This window comes from Canis lupus, chromosome 24 (assembly GCF_003254725.2).
Source record: "Canis lupus dingo isolate Sandy chromosome 24, ASM325472v2, whole genome shotgun sequence".
Classification (NCBI taxonomy): domain Eukaryota; kingdom Metazoa; phylum Chordata; class Mammalia; order Carnivora; family Canidae; genus Canis; species Canis lupus.
In genome coordinates, this window is record NC_064266.1 from 2,683,517 (window position 1) to 2,710,010 (window position 26,494).

General features: G+C 44.1%; 1 long non-coding RNA gene across 1 annotated transcript; it reads left to right on the top strand.

Annotated features, from left to right (window-relative positions):
* Positions 1 to 14,349: 14,349 nt before the first annotated feature.
* On the top strand, positions 14,350 to 23,664 carry LOC112673503 (uncharacterized). Its single transcript, XR_003144826.3, has 2 exons — positions 14,350 to 15,149; positions 22,701 to 23,664. It is a non-coding gene; the product is annotated as an uncharacterized LOC112673503 (long non-coding RNA).
* Positions 23,665 to 26,494: the final 2,830 nt, after the last annotated feature.

The following is a 26,494-nucleotide window of genomic DNA, read 5'->3' on the forward strand; positions in this document are numbered from 1 at the left end:
TGATAAACCAATTCACGGACCACATGTTACTCATGTTAACTGTGGACGTGAAGTGAAATAAGAGTCAAGAAGCTAAAAATATAAATAGGTGACTCTGCACATCCCAAGTCTCATTTGGATAATTAATATCTACACTTGTTGGTTGTGTGATTGCCCAGTAATTATAGTTTAAGTTAAACAGGTAAATCTGATGGGTATGTATTTGTTTGCGGATGAGGTTAACAACACCTGCTGTTGAAGCATCTCCTCGTCATTCCTTTGGCGCTCCATGGTAATTAGTGGGCTGTTAGGGGGTTTTTATATATGCAAATAAATCTTTAACACAGAAATGTCTCTGGATGACAGACAACAGGTTCATGAGAAGCAGCAGTTTATCATTAGCGTGGACTACTTGAGGGACATTGGTGAATGCAGGTAGTCAGGAAACTGTCAACACGTGTTTGGAAACCCATTACAGACGGTTTTTTAATAATTCGCTTATTTAGCTGTCAAATGCAAAATGAATTGGCAGAGTCCTTCAGAGGTTAATAATTCTTGTCTTCCCTTTTAGCCTTAATATTCCTTTCTCTTCTCATCACCTCTCACCACTAAATAAACAAAGGAAAAGAAACTAAGGAGGGGTAAGGGGATGGGAAATGAGTGAAAAAGACAAGAGAAAAACAGACACCTGAGGTGCCCAGGGGTAACTGTCGTGCAGTGGCAGACATGTGGGTGAAATCCCTAGCCCCCCAGTAATATTTCTGATGGGGTCAGGGCTTGGAAACCCATGTGTTTACTCTTTCAAGAAACTGTACACACACACACACACACACACACACACACACACACAAAGGAAATGTTTTCAGTGAACACAGAGCCTCCTATTCTCTAGTGAATAAATAGCATGTGTAAAACTAAGTGCGTTTCGGGACAGGGGCGCAAGGGGTTGGGGGGTTGACCAAGTCACAGGCTCTCAAATGATCAGACACCAGATCTTCAGAGATGCAAAGGGTTCTTCATCGGCTGCCCCCAATTTTTCGTGCCCCAGTGATACAATCGCTAACAGAGATGAAACCTACCCTATGCAGCTAAAGGGACCAGGATCCTTCCCCACTTAGGCTAAGACGATCCACAGGCCACTGGCAGGTTCTGAAAGAAGCATGGCTTTAGCAGAGGCTACTATCTGCTGATCCCAAACTCACAGCTCCTTTGGGCAGCAGGATGCAGCGTGCAGGCGTGAGGCTCCAGGACACTGGATTCTGCCTGGCTCTGACATGAGTAGTGTGAGATTTTGCACCAGCGCCGTATGCCAATCAGCTGGAATTATGACTGTGTCTCCTGCTCTTAAACAAAGTATGCGAAGTAGCTCCACTACTTTTTAAATGCTGGAGCTTACCAAGAGGACCCTTTAAAAATTTTTCTTCTCCTCAGGATAACAGAAATGCATAACCATGGAAAAAGTAAGGAGAGCGGTGAGGAGTAAGAAAGCAGAGAAAAGAAGTGGAAGCACAATGATTTCTCCTCCAGCAACCCTTCCAATGACGGCACATCAGCCCTCTTCTCCCATCACCACCTTGCTTTTGAAAAAAGCTGCCTCTTGCTCTGCTCTCAGTTTGTTTATTTTCTTGTCTCACCTTAGTCCTCTGGTTCTCCCAGACTCTGCACTTCATGCGGCTCAATCTGATGGACATTCTGCAAGCCTTGCCCTTGACTTTCCAGCAGCACCTGCCCTTGGCTGCTGAGCCGTCACCTGCCCCTAGTCTCCTCTTGCTTCTCCGGCCACCTCTTCATCCTTATGTGGAAGACCTGTCCTTGTCCAACTGGCTGTAGTCTGGTGGACCCTCTTCTTCCCACTGGGCCATCTCCCCCTAGGTCTGAAGCTCTAACCCTATCTACAATTTGAATTGCCTGGGAGCTTTTAAAATCTACTTATCCCCGGTAAATCAGAATTTCTGAAGAGGAGTTCTAGAGAAGTCAATATTTTTTAAGACTTCCCAGGTGATTCTTACGCTCAGCCAGGATGAACAATTGGACCCTTCCCCACTTACACTAGGATTATCAGCAGGTCACTGTCAGTTTCTGAAATTAGCACAGCTTCAGCAATGAAGTTGTGAGTTTTCCCTGGGGTGCACAGCTCACAGTTACTTTGGGCAGGGACACTGTTCTTAAAGCTGGCTGCGCAGGTGGAGTCACCTGGGGAGCAGTTAAAGCTTCTGATGGCTGGCTCTGAAGTGTCAGAATTGGAGGGGTTTCCTGGGATGCATGACTTTCACAGGAAATCTGGGGAAAGTCCCAGACAGCCCTGGGCAAGCTGGAACAACGTTGGTCATCTTACCTGGATCCTGGCCCCAGAGATTCTGTAATGGTACATGACGGGCATCGGGAATTTCAAAAGCTCCCAAGGCAAGTTTAGTGTGAAATGGTTTGAGCTTTCCTGTGCATCTGAGTCCCCTTGGAGGCCATGTTATAATACGAATGGCTGGTCTCACCCAGCAGTTTCTGACTCACTGGGTCTGGGATGGGGCCAGAGATTCTGCATTTCCAACACATTTCCAGCTGCTGCTGCTGACCAGAGATCACACCCGGGGACTCCCATCCCTGGCTTCAGCTCAGATTACTATCCTCGCAGTAACAGTAACGAAGGCAACGCGCATCTCTGGCCCAGCCCCTCCTTCCAGCTCCATGCTCCTGTGCCCAGCTCTGCATGTATTTAACCTCTCTCCTGGGTGTTTTCAAGTCACCTCAAACTCAAAATGACCACAGTGGAATTCATAGTTGCCTCCCCCAAACCTGTCTTTTTAAAGGTTTATTTATCAGGGCGTGTGGGGGGCAGAGGGAGAAAGAGAGAGAATCCTCAAGCAGACTCCCCACTGAGCTCGGAGCCCAATGCAGGGCTCCATCCCAGGACCCTGACTGAGGTCGTGACCTGAGTCAAAATCAAGAGTCAGACGCTCAACTGACTGAGCCATCCAGAAGCCCCTCCCAAGCCTGTTTTCTTCTGATGCCCCCCCCCCCCCCCCCCCCCCGGCCATAACTCAGAAAACTGGCCGGCAGTTTTCTGGAACCAAAATCTCCCTCTGTGCATCCCCAGACCCAAGTCACCGCCAACTTTTGTTGGCTTTACTACTTCTGGGCATCTTGGGGTCTATCTACTTCTCTCCCTCCATTACACCAGCCACTGGCCTAAGCCCCACCATGGCCTTCTTCCTCGCAGAGAGCACTGCCTCTCTGACTCACCATCCCCACGGTGGCCCTGCCACTCTGCTGTCCATGGTGTCTTCCCTGCACTCAAATCTGATGGCAGCTTTCCCTGCTCGGTTCCTTCAGCGGTTGTGCTGCCTGGGCCAGCTCCTCCCAGTCTCTCCCCTCCCGGGCACGCTGTCACCTCTCAGACCCTTTCCTGTACACTGCTGCACCCCCCCATGCTGACTGCTCTTCATGCCCACATACACACTCCTCCACTCTACTAGGTCATTACTGGGTCTCACCCTTGTCACCCCTCTGTGCTCTTCTTCCCTGTACAGCTGCCCAGGTGTGGTCATGGTGCCCCCCCCAGGGGAGACCTGCTAGGACCATGACGCCCACTGGCTCTCTCATGAACCATGGCCTCCTCATGGCCTCCTCCCCAGGACCTCCACAGCCTCCCTACTGCCTCCCGATGACCTTTCACAACCTTCCCTGATCCTCCCCACCAGCTCCCTGCACCAGCCCACCTCAGTCACCGACATGCTTGTTCCTGGACTCCCCAGTGCTGATGTACTTGCCCGCCCCAGGGCTTCACATGAACCTGTGGATGCCTCCTCTGTCCTCCACACTGCCTTCCTGACCCTACATCCTGGGTGCCCCCATTTGTGAAGGTATAATCCCCCCATCAGCCCCTTGTTCCCCTGCTGCTTGCAGGGCTCTAGTCTCCCGCGAAAGCCAGACTAATGGCAGCGCTCAACATGAGCCAGGCTGATGGCAATGCTCAGCTCAGTTCTAGGCACACACTAGTCTCCAGTGCGTTGGGGTCGTCATTTACTATTGCTGTCACCATGGTTTAGTTTCAATTATTGGATTCAATTATTGGTCTCTCTCTAGACCCACAGTTTCTCAGCCTTGACGCTATTGGCGTTTGGGCCAGATAACTCTTTTCTAAAACACGGACTGTCCTGTGCATTAGCATCATCCTTAACTCTGCCCACTAGATGCCAGTAGCATCTCCCCTCCCCAGTTGTCTCTGGACACTGTCAAATGTCTCCGGGGGGTGTGGGGGGCTGGTGGGGACAAACCACTGTTCTAAACTGTAAGAGGGCAGGGATCAAATGCATGTCCTGAATGACCCTGATGATGACCCAGAAAGATGTGAGAGCTTCATGTCTTCATCTCTGATCTAATGAGCATCAGCTTGTAGGGTGAGAGAGCACGATGGAGCAAACGGGTCCTGGACTTTGGGTCCTTGGGTGTCAGACAAAGTGATTGCCTATGGGACCTTGGCTGATTATCTTTCAAAGCCTCAATTTCCCCACCTGTAAAATGCAGATAAGATTTTTCACTAAGACACTGGGGGTGGGAGCTAATAAAATATAGGGGAGTTTAAAAAATATTGACCCAGAAAACACATCACTTAGTGACTAAGTCAGATGTGACAAAAGAACTATTTAATCTAACACATTATTTTTATTTCATAAATACCATTTTTTTAAAGATTTTATTTATTTATTCATGAGAGACACACACACCAGAGAGAGAGAGGGTGGGGGGGCAGGGACACAGATAGAGGGAGAAGCAGGCTCCATGCAGGAAGCCCGACATGGGACTCCATCCCGGGTCTCCAGGATCATGCCCTGGACTGAAGTCTGCGCTAAACCGCTGAGCTACCCAGGCTGCCCTCATAAATACTATTTATATAATCCAACAAAGAGTCCATCTGCACTCAGTGCAAGGAACAAGTTGTGGTCAGCTGGCTTGAGACCCTTTGTGCCGTATCGCCTTTGGTGGGTAGGATGGCCAACCAGGGCCATCCTTCATTTATGCAAGTCTGCAGGGATGAGACAGTACAAACAGAAGGGGTTAACCTTGTATGTGTGTATAACTCAGCTCCTCAGTTTAATGTTTTGACTTTTTGAAAGTATTTCATTCATATAAGCCATGCTGAAACTAATATACATTCTAGTTCTTAGCTCTTCCCTCTCTGATCCAATTCATATGATTTTTCTAAGTCAAGGGATCCTGAAGCTACTCAAGCTCTTATCTACCTAAGAGTCATCCTTCAAGGGAAGGCAAATAATTTAATATTTATATAAAATTAGGTAGATGTTTAAAAAGTGCTTGGCTCGTGATAGATGCCAAGCAGCGTTAACTCTTATCTGGAATATGAGAGAGAAGAAATACTTAAGACAGTCAATATAAAAGTTTACTTCCCTTCATGCAATGCTTTGCAGTTTACAAAGTGCCTTTCTTCCAATTCCCAATCTGAGTTTCGGAGTTGCCCCAAAAGTCAGGCAAAACCTTTTTCATCATTATTTCTCTATTGTCGATGAGCTGAGATGTCAGCAGGGTGGAGAGCTTTGCCAAGATCACAGAGCCAAAGAGCAGCAGAGCTGGGATGGTAAGGTTGTGTCCCTGCCCCTGCCAGGAGCTCCTCCTTGCTGCACACTGCCTCCGTGCATCTGTCACTTCTGAGAGTGTGAGACCACCCTGAATCTGCACGCATTTCCCCACGACTGTATCAACATGCATGCTAGCTTGGGTTTTCCAGAGACAAGGATTCCAGTGCAGATGGTTAATTTGGGGGAGGTGGTGTATGTAGAGAACATGGCGGTGGGGGGGGGGGTGCGGGAGTGAAATGGGGGTGGAAATTTGACAAACAAAAGGTACAGTTGAGCTTTGGGTTCCTCAGTGCAGTCCTGCGGGGATAGTCAGGAGCTAGCCCAGAGCACTCTTCCTAGAATGATCCCATGGGTTGGGTGGTCAGAAAGAAGTTAATTCCCTGGCATTTCCAAGCTTCTGGGCATGCACAGAGAGGTCTCTGGGGCTCGAAGCAAAGTCCCCAGGAGGTGTGGACTGCTGGCCTGGCATTGTCTCTTACAACTGACTTTCCTTCCTCTTCCACCTTTGGCTCCCAGCCCAGGTGAGCTTTCTTAGACATGCCTGTCACTCACAAGAGGGACCAGGCAGAAAAGGACAGGTAGCTCCAGGGAAAACCATTCCCCGCATAGAGACAAGCCAGCAATGAAATACCACCTCTACTTCTCTCATGGACCAATTACGTAGATCTCTTAATATACAACCTAAGAGTCCTGGCGTTTTTCTCTGGAAGCAGAATTCTTGCACGTTTTTAAAAGGACTTCCTTGTGGCAGTTTGTGAAAAGCAATGGCCCTGCCAATTGTTCTGGGGGGCCTGGGGGGCGTTCACAGAGATGCAGACATGCTCCTTAGGTAAACGTCCCTTCGTTTTACAGAATGACAGGTGCAATACAGAACATGGGCTCTCAGAGGTTCAGGAGCAGGCCCCAGAGAAAAGGGAGCCAGGGTGTGATGTGCAAGTTCAGCAGTTCACCTTCAGGATCCTCTGGCTTCATTTCTCATTTCTTCTTACCTCTCAGTTACTTGATATTGACTGTGTGCCCATACAGAGGGCATTTTCTGGGGTTCCCTCCACTCCCTTCCACTGAACTACAGCTCTCCAGAGAACCTCTTGGTTTCAGGTTCTCCTCTGCAGAGCCCTACGCACCCAAGAGCCATCTGATCTAACAACAGGAGGCAGCATCTCTTCATAACAAGGGAACACATAAAACCCTTTAACTAGCCAATGCTTAGCTTCAGTACACACCTTGTGAATAGGACCAAGCTCAATTTTCCATCTCCCCTTCCCTCCAACCTCTACCACATCCTAGGTCTTAATGAATCTCAGTGTTAAAGGGAGAGCAATTCTGGTAACTAAGGAAGAGGAGCAGAGATGGGGAAAAAGAAAAGAGAAGGACCAGTATTCAGAATCATCTTTGTGCCAAGAATGTCACATGCATTATTTTGTTTCTCATCCCAAGCCTGTGACTGAAGGTGTTATGGATGAAGAAAGAGCAGCTCAGAAGGGTTCTAAGACTTGTCCAAGATCCCAGAGCCAGGAAGTGGGGTCAAGTCAACATTGGTCTTTCCAAAGTATAAATAAACAAGTAAAGGACTAAAGTCTTCCAAGGAGTATTTGCATCTTAAAAACAGAACTTCTGGGATTCCTGGGTGGCTCAGTGGTTGAGCATCTGCCTTTGGCTCAGGGCGTGATCCCGGGATCCTGGGATGGAGTCCCGAATCAGGCTCCCCACAGGGAGCCTGTTTCTCCCTCTTCCTGTGTCTCGGCCTTTCTCTGTGTATCTCTCATGAATAAATAAATAAAATATTAAAAAAAAACACACAGAACTTGTGGCTAGCATTTCAGATAACAAAAAGAATTTTAATTGGCTTAATTAGTTCAAGGTGACAGTCACAGTAGATATATGTTAATCCTCCAAACAACTCAGGAAGAAAGGCAATTTGCATTTGAATTTTGCATTTGAAATTATACATATAGTATTAGCAAGAAACAGAGAGGGACAAGGTGCTGGGTCAGCCAGTATTGTTTGGTTGCTGGCCTATTAACTCAGGCAATGTGGCAGCTAGGACAATGTGCCTGCCAGGTCCTTGCCTCAGGGAGTATAATTGACCAAAGGCTCCAGACTTTGCAACTGACTCCAGGCCCTGCATCAGCTAATGACTGAGTACAGCGGGGACATTGAAGCAAGTCTGTTCCCTAAGACTTCAGCAATTTTGACTTAAAGACAGACTCCCCGTCAGCTTCGCTGAAGTGCAAAGACCTTTCCTGTCCAATCTCCCTTCCCTCCTTCCTTCCCTCTCTCCTCCACGGGGATCAACCCTGCATCTCATTCCGAGAGTTCTGCCAGCTTCCTCTGGCTTTCTCCCCATTTTTTTCAATAAATCTCCTACAAATTTAATTTCATCTTGGCATCTGCTGCTTGGAGGCCCAAACTTATACAATCACTAAGGAAGATGAGGAGACTCTGGCGGTGGTCCATAAACTCTAAGGAAAACCTTAACTGCTTGCCTGAGTTCCACCTGCCTTTCTTAAACTAAGAGCTTTGTCTGACACCAGAGCTCCTCTGCATGCCCTCTGCAGGCCAGGAGAGCCTGAGAATGAGCCATTCCTTGCTCAGCAGCCCAGTTAATGACTGAAGGGTGTCAGAGTATAAATACCCCAACCCCCTCACCCCTCTTCGGCATCTCTGCACTGCCTCCCAGAGACATCAGCAAGATCGAGTTCTAGGGGCCCATGGTGATAATTCACTTGGTAACACAGCCATTGCGGGCTGTCTTCTTCTTCTTCTTTTTTTTTCAAGATTTTATTTATTAAAAAAAAAAGATTTTATTTATTCATTCATGAGAGAGAGAAAGAGAGGGAGAGAGAGAGGCAGAGACATAAGAGGAAGGAGAAGCATGCTCCATGCAGTGACCCGTCAGTGGGACTCACTCCAGGGACCCCAGGATCACACCCTGGGCAGAAGGCATGTGCCAAACCTCTGAGCCACCCAGGCATCCCTGCTGGCTGTCTTCTATTCCTTGTCTCACTCCTTCATGCAATTTCCAGGGGGTTTCCTTCATTCCACAGTAACAGCTTACACTTGGATCCTTGCTCAGAGCTATTCTGGGAGAACCCAAACTATACAGTGGTGCATTGATATGATGGGACACTATACTGCAGTGATAATGAGCGATCCACAATGGCATGCAATGATACAGCTAAATCTTATGCACATGATATGGAGCAAATTAAGCCAGATACAAAAGAGGACACAGGGACACCAAGGTGGCTCAGTGATTGAGCGTCTGCCTCTGGCTCAGGTCCTGATTCCAGGGTCCTGGGATCAACATGATCCCAGGGTTCTGGGATCGAGTCCTGTATCGGGCTCCCAACAGGGAGCCTGCTTCACCCTGTGCCTGTGTCTCTGCCTCTCTCTGTGTCTCTCATGAATAAGTAACGAAAATCTTTATAAGTAAGTAAATAAATAAATAAATAAATAACAAAAGAGGACATATGCCACTAAAGGAGTGCCCACTTACATAAGAATTTCAAAAAGAACAAATAAGAAACTGTAAATAAGTAATAATTAATTCTAAAACAGAAAGAGAGTGAAATAAGCACACTATATGATTACACTTGACTATAAAAGAAGACCAAGCAATCCATGCTGGTAGCAGCCACCTCTAGGGACAGGTTATGAGTGGTTGGTATGAGGGGGCATCTGGGAATGTTCCCTTTCTGGATCTGGATGCTATTTACAGAGGTGAGTTTAATTGTAAAAAAAAAAAAAAAAAGTTCATCAAGCCATACTATTATTATTTTTTCCTTTTTCTATGCATAAAGAAGATTTAAATATTTAAAAAAAGAAACAATGAGAAAAAAAGATTATGTTATTTATTTGTCCTTCCATCTGTCCACCCATTCATTCATGAAACAATCAAACACTGAACTTCAACAAGGCATAGGTATCTTTACCTCAAGAAACTTAGTCTCGTGAGGGAAACTGGCAAGTAAATACCATATGAGAGTTATATTTTAACATGGAGGTATTTTGTTTTGGGCAAAAGTTTCTGTATGCTTAATATTGAGTGAGGATCTTGTAGAGTAGCACTTCTTTGTCATTTGGGAAGAAAAATATAAAAATAAATTCTAGGTCTAATATACTTAGCCCCTTCAATTTCAAGAATAAGACTGGTTTTTTTTCTTACAACCCCCTAAGTGAAATGGGAATGGAGAGGCAGAAACCTCAATTGGCATCAGGAGCTGCACTTCCTTTGTCAGTGACTAATTTATCACCTGACTATAACTAATGACAGGAGGCAGAGCCACACATCTGGCCAACCTCTCCTCTTATGGTATCAGGTTGGCAATTCTTATCTCAGGTGCCTCCGAAGACCAGAATGGAGGCAGAGTTCTCCTCCATGCTTTCTAGAAGGTATCCTGCCAGCCCATGACCTGCTCGTTTGTGGGAGGTGCTGGGCTTTGGAGAGAGCACTGTGAATCCATCACTACAGAAGTCCCAAACCTGAAAAATACGCATTACACATCTTTGATAAATAGTTATAGTTGTCTCCCAGCAGAGGGCACCAGAGAAGAGCTGGCTGAGTCTGGGAACCCTTGACCAAAATCAAATTTAATAGGCCAAAGATACAGTCTCTCTGCCCCAAGGCTTCTTTCTCCCCACCACTCAGTCCCTCCCAATTTTCCACTTCAAAATGCAAAATGCTTTTGCATGTCTGACAGAGCAGGAAACAGACCTTGGAACATTTCCTAATCAAAAACATGTTTATAAATGGCAACCATTGTCCTGTGGTAAGACTTTGAACCCTTGCTTATTGCTCAGAGCACTTTATGATGATCCACGGGGCATCCACAATCTTCCACAGGTCACACTTTCTCTACATACTTCAGAGTAAACCGCCCTTTTTTTTTTTTTTAATCAACTTAGCCCTTTCTCTTGTTCTTATTTTTTCTCAAAGGAGAAAGGGTTAACAAGGAAGGTAGTTATGCAGGAGAACCCAAAATACTACCACAAGAAGGACTATTCAAATCTTCACATAATAAACTAAGCTGGGGTGCTTGGGTGGCTTGATCACTTTAATGACCAACTCATGATTTCTGCCCGGGTCAATCTTGGGGCCATGAGATTGAGCCCCATGTCAGGCTCCATGCTCAGCAGGGAGTCTGCTTGAGATTAGCTCCCTCTTCTCTGCCTCTCTCACAAATACACTCTCTCTCTTTGAAATAAATAAATAAATAAATAAATAAATAAATAAATAAATAAATAAATAAATAATTTTTATATATCCAGATAGTATTATCACTATTATCTCAAGTAGTATTATTTCTTGAATTGATTCCTTTACTTTAATATATGCAAATGACCAATGATTTTAGCAAACATTTGCAAGAAGGAAGGAATTTTAAGAAATTAATCACTGTCTTCTAGTTTTATTTGTTCTAACTTTTTTCTCTCTAGAGGCTTGTAGAATTTTCTCTCTGTTCTTGTGGTGGAAGGGAATATTAGGGTGCTCCACTCAGATCCCCCTTCAGGATCAGACGATGGGAGAATTGCTATCACTGTTCACAGCTGAGACTCTCTCTGGGCATTGACCTCAGCCAAGGGAGCTACCTTGCCCAAAGTGGTGACGACTCTTGAAGGCAGCTTACATCCAATGTCTGTACGCTATGAAGGTAGAAGGCTGAATCACCTTGCCTCAATTCAGGATGATGCTGAAGGGACATTCTAGCTGCAGAGTTCCTTGTAGGATCAGCTGTGGCCCTACCTTGCCAGATAATACTTGGCTCACCTTCCTCCCAGGATCTGCCCCACCTTCTTGCCTGGCCTCCAGATCAAGAACTAGGGTTAAGTCACGCATAACCCAGTAGGGGAAGCACTGGGTCTACTGGCTGAGGAGATGCACTACCTAGTGATCAAGCTGCAGGACCCAGCCATCATGTACCAGCAAGAACCAGGAAGCTCATCAGGTGACTGTATCCTAAGGAGACTGGACCCAGAAGTATAGCTAAAGAATTTGGATAGGAAGATTTCATTTATATGGGCACACTCACTCATGAAGGAGATGTAATATCCAGCAAGAATCACAGAAGAAGGTGCTAACACCCTGGTAGGGTGACTTAGAAGTCTGTAAGAAGTGGTTTCCCACACTAAGTGTAGTAGAAATGCCAGAACTGGGATCAAACAGCTCAGCAAAGTGATCATATTGGAATGTACATACTGTGTAAAGTTAGGAACCCACTAGATGATCATGTGCCATGGACCATCCCAGAGAGCATGCCATTTACCAAAGCAGTGAGGAGTGTGCTGTCAAATCTAATCTAAACAATTAGAGATGCTTAATGGTAGCCATCCTCTGTTAGGGCAGGGCTGATGGTAGGAAATGATCTTTTTTTTTTTTTAAGATTTATTTATTTATGATAGACATAGGGGGCGGGGGCAGAGACAGGAGGAGGGAGGAGCAGGCTCCGTGCCAGGAGCCTGACGTGGGACTCGATCCCGGGACTCCAGGATCGCGCCCTGGGCCAAAGGCAGGCGCTAAACTGCTGAACCACCCAGGGATCCCCGGTAGGAAATGATCTTATGGAACTGGGCTCCCTGATAACAATGAGGATGAGGGGATCCTGAAATAATAGGAGCCAGGTGGCAGCACTTTGCTGTTAGAAGCTGGGTGGGTACAATTACTGCAATGAGGGGCATGATTGGTGGGGCATCCAGGGTCCCTTAACCTATAGAAAGCTATGGAGAAGACCAGTAAAACATGGTGTTCTAAGGGACAAAACAGTTGGTCAGATGTGTTGGTGGTCTGCAAGACTACCACAAAGACCCCAGGCATAAAGACACTCTTACCAGGCAGGATATTCCAAGAGTTTAGAGGTTATTTCCTAACAGCTAGTCTAAGGCTAGTTTCCTTGGAATATGCAGTTTGAACATGCCAGACCTGCTGAGTTAACCCATTACTGCACTTCAACCAACAGTTGTATTACATATTTTGTACAACTGAAAAGGAATCAAGGATGCATGATCAGAAGACCAATAATAGGTTCCCCAAAAAAGGTCATAAATCCTTGCCAGTTTCAGGATGTAGGTCAATTCTGAATCCTGAAGCCCTCTGAGTAAAGGAGAGCCTGGGCCCTTGGGCGGAAGGACCCTGCTACTCTATGACAATTGTATATGCCAGTCCTTCCCTAAGGGGATCTATAGCCATTTAAATTCAGGTCATTGTAAACTGGGGAAAAAGGAATACAAAAAAATTTCAAGACTATTAAACACAGAGACTAAATTGGTACTGATCCCTGGGGACTCAAAACATCATCATGGACCCTGGTTAGAAAGGGTGTGTACAGGGCCCTGGCAACATATGGAGTCCAGGATCAAATCCAGCTCACAGTGGGTCCACTGGGCCTATTGATTCACACGGTGGTCATGTTCAAATCCCTGAAAGTATCATTGGTGAGTACATACTTGACAGTTGGCAGAACTTTCACACTCCTTCCTTAAAATGTGGGGTAAGAGCTATGAGAGTGAAGATGGCCAAGTGGAAGACCTGGAAACTGCCTCCTCACAGGCTTATAAAATAAAATTTAGGGATCCCTGGGTGGCGCAGTGGTTTAGTGCCTGCCTTTGGCCCAGGGTGCGATCCTGGATACCCGGGATCGAATCCCACGTTGGGGTCCCGGTGCATGGAGCCTGCTTCTCCCTCTGCCTATGTCTCTGCCTCTCTCTCTCTCTCTCTCTCTGTGACTATCATAAATAAAAATTTTAAAAAATGAAATAAAATTTAAAAACCCACATTCCATTGATAATGACAGAAATTCATGCCATTCTTTGAGATAAAAAAGATGCAGTGTTGGTGGTCCCAATGGTATCCCTACTTAATTAGTCTATTCCTTGCTAAATAAAGCAGACAGGTCTTGGAGGATGACTGTAGACTAACATAAAATTAACCAAATAGTAACCACGATTATAGTTCTTTCCCAGATGTAGTATTTTCCTAGAGCAGATTAACCTAGGCTAAGGTACATGACATGAAACTTTGATCTGGGGATGTGTTCTGCTCCATTTCTATTCAAAGAAGGGTCAGAAACTCCTTACATTCACAAAGAACAAATACTTTACACATTTTCAGTTTTGCCCTGGGGCAATGTTGATTCTCTGCCCTCTGTCATGATCCTCCTCTGAAGAAATCTGGACGTTCTGCAGAACATCAAATTTGTCACTCAAATTGATAATTTAATATTAATCAGACTACTCAAGTAAGAAGATCAAGGCATTGGTAACAAAAGTACACCTCAGAGGCTGACAGATAAATGTCCCCATTCTGTGAAACTGATATGCCCCAGAGGTCCGGGGCATGCTTGGATAACCTCCAGAATAAAAGATAAGTGTGATGTCACTACGATGATATCACAATGCCTTGTAGGCTTCTTTGTGTCCTGGAGTCAGCATATTCCACAACTAGTAATTTTTTCTGATCCATTTATTGAGTAATGTGAAAGGAACCAACTTTGAATGTGGTTCAGAACAGGAAAAGACTTAGCAGCAGGTGCAATCTGCAGTGCAGGCCACACTGTAGGTGCTGCCATAAAATCTGGTAAACCTAATTTTTCTAAGTGTATTGGTAATGGAAAAGATGATATGCAAAATTCATGTTAAGATCCAATGGGATGATCACAATGTAGACTCCTAATATTCTGGAGCAAAGCCACATCCCCTGCAGCAGAGTCCCATATACCACTCAAGTAGAGATCCTTATGTACAGAGAGGCCTGGGTAGAAGCTAAGTGGTCTGTGGCCTTGAGCAGTTCACCATGAGCTGGGATCTGTCATAAGGTAGGATGGTTCCAGCAATTATCCATTGTAAGATGGGAGTGGTATGTACGTAATTGCACATGAGTAGGAAAGAGGGCACAAGCAAACAGCACAAGTGTGGTGGCCTATACTCCTATGTCACTCGATACTGTTCTAGGTGACAGAAGAGGGAAAAGTCTGAGTTTGGTGCATGGATAGATGGACCTGGATGTGGATGCAAGATGAAAATTGGCTGCGGATATACTACAGCCCCATTCAGGGTGGGGAAAGACAGGGAGGGGAAATTCTTTCAAGAATTTCAAAATTCTTCCAATTCTTTCAGGCAGTGTGGAAAGAGAAGTAGCTTGAGGAAAGAATATACATCGGCCCATGGCAGTGGTAGATGATTTGGCTGGTTGGTCAGGAAGGAAAATTGGGAACAAAGAGGTCTGGGGAACAGATACGTAGGTGGATCCATGGGAGTGGGCACCACATATGAAGATCTTTGCATCACACATTAACATCCACCAAGGAGCATTCAATGTAGAAAAGGCACAAAGCAGCCAAGTATAGTTTGGCCAGTTGATATCAGTTCCAGTCTCTATCATTGTCCATTGCAGTGATAGCATAATGGGCTCATGAATGGACATAGTGACAGGGCTAGAAGCTATGCATGGGCCCAACAGCAAGAGCTCCAACTCTCCAAGACTGATCTTCTGCCAAAGCCAAATGTCCAACTTGCCAGGCATATAAACCAAAGCCGAGTCCCCATTCTGACACCATTCTTAAGTGACCAATGAGATACTTCATGGTGAGTTGATTGCATTTGACTCTTCACTCTGAAAAGAGCAATGATTCATCTTGACTGGAAGTAACATATACTCTGGGTATGAATTTCTTTTCCAGTCTGTAGAGCTCCTTGGTCAGTACCACTATCCATCTTACATTATTTGATCTACTAACATTATTTGATGTATTATACCATCTCAGACCAAGAGATTTATTTTGTAGCAGAGGAAAGCCATTTGATGGTGGGATCCAGTAGTCCTGACTGCACCACTCAGAAACTCCTGACCTTTTCTGGGACGGAGAGGGTAGGGACCAGTGACATTTTAAAATTGGACAAGTCTCTGATATCTGATCTCTCCTCTGCCAATAAATTAATGCAAGGGCCTTTTGAAGGCACAGCTTCAAATATGGCTCCAGCTCCAGCTTGGAGAATATGCCCTGCCTCATGGGGTTCCTTTCTCTAGGTTGTAATATATGCCTTGAATCAAAAACCATCACATGGTGCTGTGTCTCCTGTAGAGAGAACCAAGGTATAAAAGCAGGCATGGCCCTTCTTTTCACTTCCAGTGACCAGCTTGGGGATTTTGTGCTTTTAACCCTGAAACACTAGGCTCTCATGATCTAAAGCTGCACTGCCCAACATGGTAGCCACTATTCAAATGTAACTACTTAAATTTAAATTAAACAAATAAAATCTAAAATTCATTTTCTCAATCCACTAGCCAGATTTCAAGTCCTCAATAGCCACATGTGTTTAATGGCTACCAGGTTGGACAGTGCAGGTACAGAACATTTTTTTTATAAATGTATTTTTTATTGTTCAATTTGCCAACATATAGAATAACACCCAGGGCTCATCCCATCAAGTGCCTCCCTCAGTGCCCATCACCCAGTCTCCCCCACCCCCCTCCCACCTCCCTTTCCACCACCCCTAGTTCGTTTCCCAGAGTTACGAGTCTCTCATGTTCTATCTCCCTTTCTGATATTTCCCACTCATTTTTTTCTCCTTTCCTCTTTATCCCCTTTCACTATTTTTTATATTCCCCAAATGAAGGAGACCATATAATGTTTGTCCTTCTCCGATTGACTTATTTCACTCAGCATAATACCCTCCAGTTCCATCCACGTCGAAGCAAATGGTGGGTATTTGTCGTTTCTAATGGCTGAGTAATATTCCATTGTATACATAAACCACATCTTCTTTATCCATTCATCTTTCGATGGACACCGAGGCTCCTTCCACAGTTTGGCTATTGTGGACATTGCTGCTAGAAACATCGGGGTGCAGGTGTCCCGGCGTTTCATTGCATCTGTATCTTTGGGGTAAATCCCCAACAGTGCAATTGCTGGGTAGTAGGGCAGGTCTATTTTTAACTCTTTGAGGAACCTCCACACAGTTTTCCAGAGTGGCTGCACCAGTTCTCAACAAGATACTAGCCAATAGGATCCAACAGTAAATTAAGAAAATTATTCACCGTGACCAAGTAGGATTTATCCCTGGGACACAAGGCTGGTTCAACACTCATAAAACAATCAATGTGATTCATCATATCAGCAAGAGAAAAACCAAAAACCATATGATCCTCTCATTAGATGCAGAGAAAGCATTTGACAAAGTACAGCATCCATTCCTGATCAAAACTCTTCAGAGTGTAGGGATAGAGGGAACATTCCTCGACATCTTAAAAGCCATCTACGAAAAGCCCACAGCAAATATCATTCTCAATGGGGAAGCACTGGGAGCCTTTCCCCTAAGGTCAGGAACAAGACAGGGATGTCCACTCTCACCACTGCTATTCAACATAGTACTGGAAGTCCTAGCCTCAGCAATCAGGCAACAAAAAGACATTAAAGGCATTCAAATTGGCAAAGAAGAAGTCAAACTCTCCCTCTTCGCCGATGACATGATACTCTACATAGAAAACCCAAAAGCCTCCACCCCAAGATTGCTAGAACTCATACAGCAATTTGGTAGCGTGGCAGGATACAAAATCAATGCCCAGAAATCAGTGGCATTTCTATACACTAACAATGAGACTGAAGAAAGAGAAATTAAGGAGTCAATCCCATTTACAATTGCACCCAAAAGCATAAGATACCTAGGAATAAACCTAACCAAAGAGGTAAAGGATCTATACCCTAAAAACTACAGAACACTTCTGAAAGAAATTGGGGAAGACACAAAGAGATGGAAAAATATTCCATGCTCATGGATTGGCAGAATTAATATTGTGAAAATGTCAATGTTACCCAGGGCAATTTACACGTTTAATGCAATCCCTATCAAAATACCATGGACTTTCTTCAGAGAGTTAGAACAAATTATTTTAAGATTTCTGTAGAATCAGAAAAGACCCAGAATAGCCAGGGGAATTTTAAAAAAGAAAACCATAGCTGGGGGCATCACAATGCCAGATTTCAGGTTGTACTACAAAGCTGTGGTCCTCAAGACAGTGTGGTACTGGCACAAAAACAGACACATAGATCAATGGAACAGAATAGAGAACCCAGAAGTGGACCCTAAATTTTATGGTCAACTCATATTCGATAAAGGAGGAAAGCCTATTCATTGGAAGAAAGACAGTCTGTTCAATAAATGGTGCTGGGAAAATTGGACATCCACATGCAGAAGAATGAAACTAGACCACTCTCTTTCACCATACACAAAGATAAACTCAAAATGGATGAAAGATCTAAATGTGAGACAAGATTCCATCAAAATCCTAGAGAAGAACACAGGCAACACCCTTTTTGAACTCGGCCATAGTAACTTCTTGCAAGATACATCCACGAAGGCAGAAGAAACAAAAGCAAAAATGAACTATTGGGACTTCATCAAGATAAGAAGCTTTTGCACAGCAAAGGATACAGTCAACAAAACTCAAAGACAACCTACAGAATGGGAGAAGATATTTGCAAATGACGTCTCAGATAAAGGGCTAGTTTCCAAGATCTATAAAGAACTTATTAAACTCAACACCAAAGAAACAAACAATCCAATCATGAAATGGGCAAAAGACATGAAGAGAAATCTCACAGAGGAAGACATGGACATGGCCAACACGCACATGAGAAAATGCTCCGCATAACTTGCCATCAGGGAAATACAAATCAAAACCACAATGAGATCCCACCTCACACCAGTGAGAATGGGGAAAATTAATAAGGCAGGAAACCACAAATGTTGGAGAGGATGCGGAGAAAAGGGAACCCTCTTACACTGTTGGTGGGAATGTGAACTGGGGCAGCCACTCTGGAAAACTGTGTGGAGGTTCCTCAAACAGTTAAAAATAGACCTGCCCTACGACCCAGCAATTGCACTGTTGGGGATTTACCCCAAAGATACAGATGCAATGAAACACCGGGACACCTGCACCCCGATGTTTCTAGCAGCAATGTCCACAATAGCCAAACTGTGGAAGGAGTCTCGGTGTCCATCGAAAGATGAATGGATAAAGAAGATGTGGTTTATGTATACAATGGAATATTCCTCAGCCATTAGAAATGACAGGTACCCACCATTTGCTTCGACGTGTATGGAACTGGAGGATATTATGCTGAGTGAAATAAGTCAGTCGGAGAAGGACAAACATTATATGTTCTCATTCATGTGGGGAATATAAATAATAGTGAAAGGGAATATAAAAGAAGGGAGAAGAAATGTGTGGGAAATATCAGAAAGGGAGACAGAGCATAAAGACTCCTAACTCTGGGAAATGAACTAGGGGTGATGGAAGGGGAGGAGGGCAGGGGGTGGGGGTGAATTGGTGGCGGGCACTGAGGGGAGCAGTTGGCGGGATGAGCACTGGGTGTTATTCTGTATGTTGGTAAATTGAACACCAACAAAAAATAAATTTATTATAAAAAAAATAAAATAAGACCCAGACCTCTTTCTCTGCTGCCAGAGATACTGATTACTAATGGCTAAATCCTTCTCTAAGAATTCCCTTGGCTGAAGGGAGCCACTTTGCTCAAGGTTGCCCCCAGCCCTTGATGGCAGTCCATGTCCAGTGACTGGTCAATAAGGGGGTACAAAGGCCTAGTCCTTTTGAAGACTTCGGTTTTTAACACAGGAACATTTTCATATTAATTAATTAATTAATTAATTAATTAAAAGCATTCTTTTTATTTAAAAATTAAGTATAGTTGACATACAGTGTTAAAGTAGTTTCAGGTGTACAATCTAGTGATTCAACAAGTTTATACATTGTGCTAAGTTTACAAGTGTGGCTACCATCATCACCGTATATCACTATTACAATACCATTGATTATATTCTTTATGCTGTGTCTTTTATTCCTGTGACTTATTCATGCCTTAAGTGGAAGCCTGTATCTCCCACTTCCCTTTGTCTATTTTGCCTACCCTTCCAACCCCTTCCCCTCTGGCAATTATTAGTTTGTTCTTTGTTTTTGTAGATTTGGATTCTTTATTTGTTTATTCATTTGTTCTTGTTTTATTTTTAATATTTTATTTATTTATTCTTGAGAAACACAGAGAGAGAAAGACAGAGACACAGGCAGAGGGAGAAGCAGGCTCCATGCAGGGAGCCTGACGTGGGACTCAATCCCAGGTCTCCAGGATCAGGCCCTGGACTGAAATTGGCACTAAACCGCTGAGCCACCGGGGCTGCCCCCATTTGTTCTTGTTTTAGATTTCCCCATATGAGTGAAATCACATGGTAGTCACCTTCTCAGTTTGACTTATTCACTTAACAAACTACTCTCTAGGTCGATCCATGTCATCTCAAATGGTACAACCTCATCCCTTTTATGGCAGTGTAATAGTCCAGTCTGTGTGTGTGTGTGTGTGTGTGTGTGTGTGTGTGTGTGTCGCACCACATCTTCATTATCCATTTATTAATTGATAGACACTTGAGCTGCTTCCATATCTTAGCTATTGTAAATAATGCTGCAATAAACATAGAGGTGTTTATGTCTTTTCAAATTAGTGTTTTTGTTTTCTTTGGATAAAATACCTAATAGTGGAATTACTGGATCATACGGTAATTCTATTTTTAACTTTTTGAGAAAACTCCATACTGTTTTCCACAGTGGCTGTACAAACTTACATTCCCACAAATAACATACAAGGATTCTATTTTCTCATGTCCTCACCAGCACTTGTTATTTCTTGTCTTTGTTATTTTAGCATTCTAACAGGTGTAAGATGATACCTTGCTATGATTTTGATTTGCATTTCCCTGATAATTAGTGATGTTGAGCATCTTCTCGTGTGTCTGTTGGCCGTCTGGATGTATGTCTTCTTTGGGAAAACGTCTATTCAGGTCATCTGCCCATTTTTTTCATTGGATTATTTGTGGGTTTTTTGGTGTTAAGTTCTTTATATATTCATATTTTGGATATATTAACCTCTTATCATTTGAAAATATCTTCTCCCATTCAGTAAGTTGTCTCTTTGTTTTGTTGATGGTTTCCTTCACTATGCAAAAGCTTTTTATTTCTATGAAGTTCCAATAGTTTATTAGTTTATTTTTGCTTTTGTTTCTCTTGCCTTAGGACATGTATCTAAAAAAAATGTTGCTACAGCTATGTTCTTCAGGGTTTTTTTTTTTTTCTTCTCTTTCTCTCTCTCTTCCTGGGATACTATTTTGGATTAAACTTCTGTGACCCTTATCTATAGACTCATATTTTCTAAGCCTTTGCCATCAGATCTGGAAAACTTTTTTCCCTTTATCTTCCAGCTCATCTATTGCAATTTTTACTTCTATAATCAATTTCTAAAAACTCTTTCTTATTTATCTGATTGTTCCTTTTACTCATAAATCTCTGTCCTGTTCTTGTTGTATAGATATGTGATAAGTTTGTTTTCAAGTTCCTTTCTTTGTTTCTTCCAGAATCAGTTTTTTCTTTGTTTTGGTTCTTCTCACACACACACACACACACAGCTGATTTCTGTCTGTTTGCTACTGAGACAGCTGGTCAATATCATGGCGAGACTCTCTCCTGGGTGAAAAGTGCACCTGAGTGCTCTGAATGCTAATGGACAGATTTTGCTCTAGGATACTGTGAGGAATATTTTCCATATGCCCTTCCTTCCACCCTCTCCCAATCCCCTTGTGATCTCTGCCCTCCCAGTTGTGTTTGGTCAACAAGGCATGCTGGTAAGAGATGAGACAGAGAGAACAGACCCTGGTCTGAGTATTTACTTCCCTGTCTTCCTTCCTGTGTGTTGTTTCAGGTTACCTGTGCTCATCAGCAGAAGGTCTCAGATATTTTCAAAATGACTCACCACCCAGCAAAAGCTGGGTGCTTGACTTTTGCTTGACTGCTCCCTGCCCTTTGTCTCTTCAAACTGGGGGTCATGGCAGCCCTGCAGCTTCTGGCCTTGGGTCCATCACCACCGCCTGTCTTCCCCCCACTCACTTCCCTTATTAAGAGTCATCTTACTTTGACCTCCCTAGAAGACAGAGCCTGAGGAAACATGCTATTTTTATTAGAGGGCTCAATCCCAGAGCAGAAGAATAAGGAAATGGTGCTAAGGATGGGGAACCAATACTAGGAGATACAATGGTGCTGGCTGCCACTGAGTGCAGCTGGTTGCTCAGTCCTAAAAGTAGGACTATGTTCTTAGATGGGGTGTAAGTAAGATAGGCTGGGAGAAGATAGGACCAAGAATTTATCCACCAGCTCCCATCTCACATTTGTCAAAAAGTAATTCCACAAGGTGTTAATGTGCCAGCACTTTCAGGTGGCACTTGATGGGCTCCAAGCATGATCTCATGGTGTTCCTATTCGGTTTGCTAATTAAGCCCCCGGGCAAGAAGTAAAAGGTATGCCTGGCAAGTATGAGGGGATGTGCCTGGGTGATGGTACTAAATGTTTGATAACTGGCTCTCCTATTTCTATGATATAAATTCTCACCATGGCTGATTTCAACATGGATGTGGAAGAGAGGTGCCTTGACTTTTACGGTGTATTCATTATAGGGTTACAGTAGACATCTTAGAGATATAATAGACTATACTCTAGGGGTGCCGAGGTGGCTCAGTCTGCCTTTGGCTTCACTTAAGGTCACGACTCTTGGGTCCTGGGATTGAGCCCTGCATAGACTCCCTGCTCATCAGGGAGTCTGCTTCTCCCTCTTCCTCTTCCCCTCTCCCCAGCTCATTCTCTCTCTCAAAAATAAATAAATTTTTTAAATCTAAAAAAACCCAATAGAATATACTCTAGATTGTAAATAATAGTAAAATGTAGTGAAATAAGGAAAAGGTAATGAGTTTTGAATATTCATTCCCTTTCTTTTTTTAAAAAGATTTTATTTATTTATTCATGACAGACAGAGAGAGAGAGGCAAGACACAGGCAGAGGGAGAAGCAGGCTCCACATAGGGAGCCCAATGTGGGACTCTATCCCGAGCCCTCAGGACCACGCCCTGGGCTGAAGGCAGGTGCCAAAACCACTGAGCCACCCAGGGATCCCCTCATTCCCTTTATTTCTAACATAATTTATTTAGCTGTAAGTTTATATAATTTAATTTTTAAATAGTGGGTATTTTAATCCTCTCACACCAGTAAAGACTGGCTCTACACATTACTGATTTGGACTTGCAGAAAAGGAAGTTGGGGCCTGCCAAGTGGCCACTGCAGCAGTGGCTAGATCAAGAAATGAGTGAAGCCCAGAGGACCTGAAGTGGTGGAAGAAGAGTCTGGTACAGTCCGTTATAGATAAGCTCACCGTGCATTATTCTAATTGGAGTATCAGGACCCAATGATACAATTGAGTAGGTTTGGGACAACTGGAAGCTACACACTCTGCAGAGGTCAGAATTCAGAAAGCTTTACTTGAGAGGCCTCGATATCTGCTCATGAGAACACATCCCTCCCAGTACATGCAGATTTTTCAGAGAAGGTCCGCCAGATTTTGACGGAAACTCTGCACATGTGAGAAAGACACTCTCAGGAGCAGTTGTGCAACATTCCTCACACTGTGTCCAGCTCCCTTCCTTACTCCCCACTTCCACCAGACCTGCCCCTCCAGGTGCCTTAGATCCTCTAAGAGAGGTTTCTTACAACAGTGATTCCAGATACAGTGTATAGGCCACCCCTGGCTGCAAGGGAGACCAGCAAATGCCATTTTCTAATATGGGAGGATTGCTTCCTGGAATAAAATCAGTGTTGTAAGATATGAATGAAGAATGGATATTGGGTGACAGACTCAAGCTCACCAGCCTAAGGAGTACAGACCATTTTCTTTGGCCATGGAAGTTGGAGGATTCTGCGGAGAGAGGAGAGGGGATTGGGTCAAGGAGATGAAATGGCAGCGTATGTGGGGAGCAAGTGGAGAGAGGAGAGCATCGGGCAATGCTGTGTGGATGTGCATAGAAAGGAAAGTGGACAAACACACTCCAACCATTCACAGTCACCTGGGAAACTGAGGCAGCTGGATGGCACTGTTTTATGAAATGCCCTCCCCGCAGCAGTTGAGGTAACAGACCTGACATTTAACTGAATGTCTTTGGATAGAATATGAAGAGCCAAGTCAGCTGTCATGTGATTAACAATCTTATCTTTCAATTATGCTCGGTGTCATTTCTTCTTTAAGACAAATGAATACCTGGGATGCCTGGTGGCTCAGCGGTTGAGCATCTGCCTTTGGCTCAGGGCCTGATCCCGGGTCCAGGGATCGAGTTCCACATTGGGCTGCCTGCAGGAAGCCTGCCTCTCCCTCTGCCTGTGTCTCTGCCTCTCTCAGTGTCTCTTGTGAATAAATAGTCTTTAAAGAAAAAAAAAAGACAAATTAATTCCTTCCATAAAGCTACTCTAAAACACTTTCTCTTCTGTCCTCTGCACTCATTTTGACACTAATATAACATTTTATAATTGAATAATATTGAAACCCTCTTCAATTTAAACTATGTACAAATGGACTTGGAAATTTTGCCGTCCTTAGCACATCAGCACCAATTCATAATGCAATCTCTAGTCACTAATGGATGACTCAAAAGACAAGGCCCAAATGAACAAATTAAACACAGCAGAAATAAATAAAGAGTATGGCCTAATGCACACATTTTACAATAAATCATAGAATCCACTGTTGATCTGAGGTGACTTTTGAATACAATTCTTCTAATGCTTAGAGACTTCTTTCAAGATTTACTATTTGGATTTGGAATATTGTAATTTCTGAGATATTTCAGTGGTTTACGGACACAAAGGATTGGAGTATTTGAAGTTGGAATCGTTCTATAAATGGCCATGGCTTCCTGCCTTGGCTATCCACACTACGGATATTTAAAATTGTAGGGTTTGTGTTCGAACTACAATAATTTTTCTTTCATAAAGGGACACATAAGTGGTACGATGTAGTTCATAGTCATCAACAATAGTCAAAAGACTGACACTATTGCAAGGAACAGTTTGAAATGGTCAGCTTTCAGGTCACAAAACTCTGAGGACTTTCAGGGACTCAGCTACATGAAAGAGGGCATCTCCATGTTGGCTGCTTAGAGGTCAGCAAAAAAAGAAAAATCAACCCACAGGAAACCTCGTGTCTGTCACTGACTCATCCCCTTGCCATAGTAAGACTTAGATGCTTTCAACACCATAAAGGCATATTATCTTTTGTATTTTAAAACCCAGGTCTCTTGTGAAAGGACATGATTCCACTTCCAAATGCACATGTAGAAGTAGAAAAGAATTCTGTTCATTACTTCATTCAGCTGCATCCATCCTGTGAGGAAGAATCTTGGTTTGAGATGAGCACTTTGGCCTCTTTTTTATTTGCTAGTTGCTGATGTTAGATGTTCTTTACAATGAATTTCTGGCATAATGTCTGTTTTCACTCAGTGAAATACTGAGATTTACAAATTTCAAAACCTCTGCAGATCAGTTAATGATGTGGTAAACACAGTTCACAGATAGATAGATGGAGACAGCTCTCCAGTGCCAGCCGCTGAGGAGGTGAGGATCTGGATGGCAGGGCCTGCTCCAGGGGATTCATTGAAAATTATAACACTAAAAACAGCAGATACTCATCTATGCTCAAGAGTGATGGGCATTCTTTCTAACAGAGATATAATTTGATTTGCCTACAAAAACACTTGCATTATTAAAAACAGAACTAGCAGAGGTCAGGTGAATTTTTGGTGGCCAAAGGTCGAGATCTCCTTCTCTGGCTCTGCTCTGCCCCCGGCTCATCACATCTGTGCCCAATTCCATCATAGGATATCTTGTTCATAAGGAATAGGGGGCCAAGTGACTGCATCCTTTAGCTTCCTGTAATCTACCAATCCCTCCGTTAAGCCATCGCAAATTAACATACCACCCGAGTGATATTGAGGTGCTTGCCGTATTAAGGTAGCTCTATATAAGTTCCCTGATCCCCCCCCCTCCAACCAGATGGCTGCCCCTAAGCCCTGCCTGTATGGAAATTTTGGATCAGTCATTGCTGAAAGGATTAAATTTATCCTAAGCTGACAGAAGAGGCTTCTCTCTATATCACTACAAAGCTGGTGAATAGATCTACCTGAGGACCAGGCACCAGCCAGACATCTGAGCAGCAATGAGTCTGCTCATCTTTGGAAACCCAAAGACAGCCAACCAGCCTCTAAGACTTTTATGAGGGCAAGAGTGAGAGCTATTGTGTGGAGTGTAAGTGAGGACCTTGCCTGAACCTGCCAAGGCACCTAGGGTAAAGGTTTGCTTCCTGCCAGGAGTGTGCAAGAAGCAGGGCAATGGCTTGGTCCAGCCACACAGGCTTCCTGTTTCAGTAACCAGAAGGAGGCCCAAGAGTGGTTAATGTGGGGACATGGAATGGATTCCTTGTCAACCCTGCCCTCTCAGTGGCAGCAGGGGAAACTGTCTTACCTACAGTGTGCAATTTGGATAACGATTGAAGTAAAGCAGGTAGAAGCTGGAAGAAAAGAAAATGGTGCTATCTGTTCATTTGGTAAATCCTAACTGAACGCTGATCTGACCCACACATCATGCAAGGCATAGAGGATACAGCTACAAGTGGAAACAGTTCCTGACCCCGGGGGCTTCTAGGTGGCAAGAGAAGAGAAGCAGCTGAAGTGTGGCCACCCAACATCAGCGAATGTTGGGTGGGAGCCCTTAGTAGGGGCTCTGAAGAAGACAGCGTGTGCCACATGCTTTCGGCCCACCCTGTGCTCCCCTACAGCTGGCGGGCAGTTTTTAGGCACCCAGCAGCTTCCTACCTCCAGTACCTGTTTTGCCTCTCCCTTCTCCACCTGAGGGCTGGAAGACACTTAATACCCTTAGTGCAACATTCAACCAGTTGGTGGAGAGATTCCTTGGCTCTCTTCCTGCTCAATGGGACAATTCTGATACATGCCTCATAGGGTCTCTTAGAGGCCCCCAACAGGAGTGAGCCCCAGTTCCCC